This window comes from Oreochromis niloticus, linkage group LG22 (assembly GCF_001858045.2).
Source record: "Oreochromis niloticus isolate F11D_XX linkage group LG22, O_niloticus_UMD_NMBU, whole genome shotgun sequence".
Taxonomy (NCBI): Eukaryota; Metazoa; Chordata; class Actinopteri; order Cichliformes; family Cichlidae; genus Oreochromis; species Oreochromis niloticus.
Genome location: NC_031985.2, coordinates 24739810 through 24745894, shown reverse-complemented (window position 1 = coordinate 24745894; position 6085 = coordinate 24739810). Strand labels below are relative to the sequence as shown.

General features: G+C 43.1%; 10 non-coding genes across 10 annotated transcripts; 1 reads left to right on the top strand and 9 right to left on the bottom strand.

Moving 5' to 3' along the window:
- Positions 1-129: 129 nt before the first annotated feature.
- Positions 130-248, bottom strand: LOC112843638 (5S ribosomal RNA). The gene has a single exon (XR_003216112.1). It is a non-coding gene; the product is annotated as a 5S ribosomal RNA (ribosomal RNA).
- Positions 249-601: 353 nt separating this feature from the next.
- LOC112843634 (5S ribosomal RNA) lies at positions 602-720 on the bottom strand. The gene has a single exon (XR_003216108.1). It is a non-coding gene; the product is annotated as a 5S ribosomal RNA (ribosomal RNA).
- Positions 721-1076: 356 nt separating this feature from the next.
- Positions 1077-1194, bottom strand: LOC112843636 (5S ribosomal RNA). The gene has a single exon (XR_003216110.1). It is a non-coding gene; the product is annotated as a 5S ribosomal RNA (ribosomal RNA).
- A 354-nt stretch (positions 1195-1548) lies between these two features.
- LOC112843627 (5S ribosomal RNA) lies at positions 1549-1667 on the bottom strand. The gene has a single exon (XR_003216101.1). It is a non-coding gene; the product is annotated as a 5S ribosomal RNA (ribosomal RNA).
- A 356-nt stretch (positions 1668-2023) lies between these two features.
- LOC112843710 (5S ribosomal RNA) lies at positions 2024-2142 on the bottom strand. Its single transcript, XR_003216177.1, has one exon. It is a non-coding gene; the product is annotated as a 5S ribosomal RNA (ribosomal RNA).
- Positions 2143-2499: 357 nt separating this feature from the next.
- LOC112843711 (5S ribosomal RNA) lies at positions 2500-2618 on the bottom strand. Its single transcript, XR_003216178.1, has one exon. It is a non-coding gene; the product is annotated as a 5S ribosomal RNA (ribosomal RNA).
- Positions 2619-2975: 357 nt separating this feature from the next.
- LOC112843708 (5S ribosomal RNA) lies at positions 2976-3094 on the bottom strand. The gene has a single exon (XR_003216175.1). It is a non-coding gene; the product is annotated as a 5S ribosomal RNA (ribosomal RNA).
- A 357-nt stretch (positions 3095-3451) lies between these two features.
- On the bottom strand, positions 3452-3570 carry LOC112843697 (5S ribosomal RNA). Its single transcript, XR_003216164.1, has one exon. It is a non-coding gene; the product is annotated as a 5S ribosomal RNA (ribosomal RNA).
- A 356-nt stretch (positions 3571-3926) lies between these two features.
- LOC112843686 (5S ribosomal RNA) lies at positions 3927-4045 on the bottom strand. Its single transcript, XR_003216153.1, has one exon. It is a non-coding gene; the product is annotated as a 5S ribosomal RNA (ribosomal RNA).
- A 1124-nt stretch (positions 4046-5169) lies between these two features.
- LOC112843633 (5S ribosomal RNA) lies at positions 5170-5288 on the top strand. Its single transcript, XR_003216107.1, has one exon. It is a non-coding gene; the product is annotated as a 5S ribosomal RNA (ribosomal RNA).
- Positions 5289-6085: the final 797 nt, after the last annotated feature.

Genomic DNA, 6085 nt, shown 5'->3' with positions numbered 1-6085 from the left:
AAAATTCATTACTGGATGGAAAACGTGTTCAGACTTAGTAAAGAGACACACAAAGGCAAACAGAGAAGAATATGGAGCAAAGCACAAACAGAGACAGCAGCGCGCCCCTGCAGTTTTTGTGTGAAGAAAAGCTTACAGCACCTGGTATTCCCAGGCGGTCTCCCATCCAAGTACTGACCAGGCCCGACCCTGCTTAGCTTCCGAGATCAGACGAGATCGGGCGTGTTCAGGGTGGTATGGCCGTAAGCCACAGCGAGGACGACAAACACCCCTCTTGTTACTGCTTCAGGAGCATTTCGCAGACTTATATCTTGAGGATGTCTTCAGTTTGTTTTGTTACTTAAATAAATATGATGATTTTAACAGCCAGCTGCATACTATTCCGATCTAAGATCAGTGATGTTTATTGTAAACAGCTTTCTATGCTGAAGCTAAAGCTGAAGTGAAAGTTTACCGTAGGAAAAAATGTTTCATTACTGGATGGAAAACGTGTTCAGAGACTTAGTAAAACAGACACACAATGCAGGCAAACAGAGAAGAATAGGAGCAAAGCACAAACAGAGACAGCAGCAGCGCCCCTGCAGTTTTTTGTGTGAAGAAAAGCTTACAGCACCTGGTATTCCCAGGCGGTCTCCCATCCAAGTACTGACCAGGCCCGACCCTGCTTAGCTTCCGAGATCAGACGAGATCGGGCGTGTTCAGGGTTGTATGGCCGTAAGGCACAGGGAGGACGACAAACACCCCTCTTATTACTGCTTCAGGAGCATTTCGCAGACTTATATCTTGAGGATGTCTTCAGTTTGTTTTGTTACTTAAATAAATACGATGATTTTAACAGCCAGCTGCATACTATTCCGATCTAAGATCAGTGATGTGTTACTGTAAACAGCTTTCTATGCTGAAGCTAAAGCTGAAGTGAAAGTTTTACCGTAGGAAAAAATGTTTCATTACTGGATGGAAAACGTGTTCAGAGACTTAGTAAAAGAGACACACAATGCAGGCAAACAGAGAAGAATATGGAGCAAAGCACAACAGAGACAGCAGCAGCGCCCCCTGCAGTTTTTTGTGTGAAGAAAAGCTTACAGCACTGGTATTCCCAGGCGGTCTCCCATCCAAGTACTGACCAGGCCCGACCCTGCTTAGCTTCCGAGAACAGACGAGATCGGGCGTGTTCAGGGTGGTATGGCCGTAAGCCACAGCGAGGACGACAAACACCCCTCTTATACTGCTTCAGGAGCATTTCGCAGACTTATATCTTGAGGATGTCTTCAGTTTGTTTTGTTACTTAAATAAATACGATGATTTTAACAGCCAGCTGCATACTATTCCGATCTAAGATCAGTGATGTGTTACTGTAAACAGCTTTCTATGCTGAAGCTAAAGCTGAAGTGAAAGTTTTACCGTAGGAAAAATGTTTCATTACTGGATGGAAAACGTGTTCAGAGACTTAGTAAAAGAGACACACAATGCAGGCAAACAGAGAAGAATATGGAGCAAAGCACAAACAGAGACAGCAGCAGCGCCCCCTGCAGTTTTTGTGTGAAGAAAAGCTTACAGCACCTGGTATTCCCAGGCGGTCTCCCATCCAAGTACTGACCAGGCCCGACCCTGCTTAGCTTCCGAGATCAGACGAGATCGGGCGTGTTCAGGGTGGTATGGCCGTAAGCCACAGCGAGGACGACAAACACCCCTCTTATTACTGCTTCAGGAGCATTTCGCAGACTTATATCTTGAGGATGTCTTCAGTTTGTTTGTTACTTAAATAAATACGATGATTTTAACAGCCAGCTGCATACTATTCCGATCTAAGATCAGTGATGTGTTACTGTAAACAGCTTTCTATGCTGAAGCTAAAGCTGAAGTGAAAGTTTTACCGTAGGAAAAAATGTTTCATTACTGGATGGAAAACGTGTTCAGAGACTTAGTAAAACAGACACACAATGCAGGCAAACAGAGAAGAATATGGAGCAAAGCACAAACAGAGACAGCAGCAGCGCCCCCTGCAGTTTTTTGTGTGAAGAAAAGCTTACAGCACCTGGTATTCCCAGGCGGTCTCCCATCCAAGTACTGAACAGGCCCGACCCTGCTTAGCTTCCGAGATCAGACGAGATCGGGCGTGTTCAGGGTGGTATGGCCGTAAGCCACAGCGAGGACGACAAACACCCCTCTTATTACTGCTTCAGGAGCATTTCGCAGACTCATATCTTGAGGATGTCTTCAGTTTGTTTTGTTACTTAAATAAATATGATGATTTTAACAGCCAGCTGCATACTATTCCGATCTAAGATCAGTGATGTGTTACTGTAAACAGCTTTCTATGCTGAAGCTAAAGCTGAAGTGAAAGTTTTACCGTAGGAAAAAATGTTTCATTACTGGATGGAAAACGTGTTCAGAGACTTAGTAAAAGAGACACACAATGCAGGCAAACAGAGAAGAATATGGAGCAAAGCACAAACAGAGACAGCAGCAGCGCCCCCTGCAGTTTTTTGTGTGAAGAAAAGCTTACAGCACCTGGTATTCCCAGGCGGTCTCCCATCCAAGTACTGACCAGGCCCGACCCTGCTTAGCTTCCGAGAACAGACGAGATCGGGCGTGTTCAGGGTGGTATGGCCGTAAGCCACAGCGAGGACGACAAACACCCCTCTTATTACTGCTTCAGGAGCATTTCGCAGACTTATATCTTGAGGATGTCTTCAGTTTGTTTTGTTACTTAAATAAATACGATGATTTTAACAGCCAGCTGCATACTATTCCGATCTAAGATCAGTGATGTGTTACTGTAAACAGCTTTCTATGCTGAAGCTAAAGCTGAAGTGAAAGTTTTACCGTAGGAAAAAATGTTTCATTACTGGATGGAAAACGTGTTCAGAGACTTAGTAAAAGAGACACACAATGCAGGCAAACAGAGAAGAATATGGAGCAAAGCACAAACAGAGACAGCAGCAGCGCCCCCTGCAGTTTTTTGTGTGAAGAAAAGCTTACAGCACCTGGTATTCCCAGGCGGTCTCCCATCCAAGTACTGACCAGGCCCGACCCTGCTTAGCTTCCGAGATCAGACGAGATCGGGCGTGTTCAGGGTGGTATGGCCGTAAGCCACAGCGAGGACGACAAACACCCCTCTTATTACTGCTTCAGGAGCATTTCGCAGACTTATATCTTGAGGATGTCTTCAGTTTGTTTTGTTACTTAAATAAATACGATGATTTTAACAGCCAGCTGCATACTATTCCGATCTAAGATCAGTGATGTGTTACTGTAAACAGCTTTCTATGCTGAAGCTAAAGCTGAAGTGAAAGTTTTACCGTAGGAAAAAATGTTTCATTACTGGATGGAAAACGTGTTCAGAGACTTAGTAAAACAGACACACAATGCAGGCAAACAGAGAAGAATATGGAGCAAAGCACAAACAGAGACAGCAGCAGCGCCCCCTGCAGTTTTTTGTGTGAAGAAAAGCTTACAGCACCTGGTATTCCCAGGCGGTCTCCCATCCAAGTACTGACCAGGCCCGACCCTGCTTAGCTTCCGAGATCAGACGAGATCGGGCGTGTTCAGGGTGGTATGGCCGTAAGCCACAGCGAGGACGACAAACACCCCTCTTATTACTGCTTCAGGAGCATTTCGCAGACTCATATCTTGAGGATGTCTTCAGTTTGTTTTGTTACTTAAATAAATATGATGATTTTAACAGCCAGCTGCATACTATTCCGATCTAAGATCAGTGATGTGTTACTGTAAACAGCTTTCTATGCTGAAGCTAAAGCTGAAGTGAAAGTTTTACCGTAGGAAAAAATGTTTCATTACTGGATGGAAAACGTGTTCAGAGACTTAGTAAAAGAGACACACAATGCAGGCAAACAGAGAAGAATATGGAGCAAAGCACAAACAGAGACAGCAGCAGCGCCCCTGCAGTTTTTTGTGTGAAGAAAAGCTTACAGCACCTGGTATTCCCAGGCGGTCTCCCATCCAAGTACTGACCAGGCCCGACCCTGCTTAGCTTCCGAGATCAGACGAGATCGGGCGTGTTCAGGGTGGTATGGCCGTAAGCCACAGCGAGGACGACAAACACCCCTCTTATTACTGCTTCAGGAGCATTTCGCAGACTTATATCTTGAGGATGTCTTCAAACAGTTTGTTTTGTTACTTAAATAAATACGATGATTTTAACAGCCAGCTGCATACTATTCCGATCTAAGATCAGTGATGTGTTACTGTAAACAGCTTTCTATGCTGAAGCTAAAGCTGAAGTGAAAGGTTTACTGTAGGAATAAATCTTAAAATAATGAAAAAAGTTATATTTGACATAGGGCTGGGCGATATGATCAAAAATCCATATCGCGGTATAATTTGAAGCATGTGCCGTAATGATATATATCGCGATATATTATTTTCTTCTGTACAGTATACACTATGTTCCACATTACAAGGCAAATTTCAAAATCCTTTAATTTTCTCAAAAATCGACAGTTTTCATTATAATCCAGTGCACCCTATGTATGAATTCCGGCTGTGCTTACTGAGCTCGAACCGATTTTATGTGGTACACAGCGGTCAAAAACCTGTCAAAAATTTTTTAGTACAACTTTGGTAAGCTACGAAGCCGCACCGCTTGATGGATTGTCAGAGCATTACGGCTACCGTAGTTAGGAACCTTGTGGGGTAATCTGGGTCCAAAACTCAGTCCTGTGCAGGTCCCAAAGTCAAACGAACACTGCGGCATCACTGAGAGTTAAAAACTGTCTAAACTCTTTAATCTTCAATAAAATGATCAGCGTTTCTGCTTTATCAGCTTTAACAATCATGTTTAACATCCAGGAATCCATGAAAACAGAATTGATTAAAACGGAGTTAGAAGTTAGCAGGAACTTAGCTCGCTAGTTTCCACCTAAACATGATATACCATGTTCTGACTGAGGAAAGATTTTGGCTTTCCACATATTCCAAAACGTGTTTTGTCTCTTTGCTATTACTGTCGCCCGGCATAATTTGCAGATGATGCAACCAAAAAACGCACAGCTTGATGACACCATCAACATGCGCAATCGTGGTAGAGCGGTATAGTCAAAATCTCTACCGTTTGTCACTACCCGATATCGTTTCTACCGTATACCGTTTATACCGCCCACCCCTAATTTGACATGTATAAAAGGTCAGTTTGTGTGCACTTCAAACGTTTACGGCCATACCACCCTGAACACGCCCGATCTCGTCTGATCTCGGAAGCTAAGCAGGGTCGGGCCTGGTCAGTACTTGGATAGGAGACCGCCTGGGAATACCAGGTGCTGTAAGGTTTTTTTTTGTTGTCACACAAACTGCAGGGGGCGCTGCACGTCTTCAGTGGACGTGGAGTATTTTGCTTCCTGGTCAATCATTTAAGTTCAAGGTCCTTTAAAATTTATATTCTTTACATTCAATCGTTTTAATATAAACCATAAAATATTTATGTAAAAAATTATGTTATCTTAATTTTTCTTGCCTTGAGTTTTGAGTTGATATTTGTGTTTCATTTCCACTGGTTTTCATAGGACTCGAATACGATAGTGGCAGGTGTTGTGTGGGCCACATGTGGCCCCAATTGTTACACCATCTGGCTCATAGATATTGGAACTGGGGCTGAGTGGAGGCAGCCAGACTCACAATGAGTCCGTGCCAGAAGAGCAATGCAGATACAGAGAATGATAGGGCCACACATTCATGGTGCCCTCCTTACTGTGCATTAAAAAAAACAACAAACAAACAAAAAAAAAACAGAGCAGCCGGTTTAGATTCACACAGTTGACCTCATGCAAGAACCGCCTGGAAAGGGATTTATTCTTAGAACATGAATAAAGATGTTCCATTCATTGGTTTTATTTATTATTTGGAGTGGTCCTTTCTTTTAATGCATATTGTGCTTTGATACTTTAATTAAAATAAGTAAATAAAACAATCCTGACTGAGCTGATGTGATATGTTTTGTTGTGTTGCTTGTTTTACTGGCACATAATCATCTTCACAGACAGAGTTGATAGTGTAGTCATCTTGTTTCTGTCTACAGATATCTGAATCAGGCCTTCTTCCCCTCTGAAGTGAACTTCTCTTACTCTCT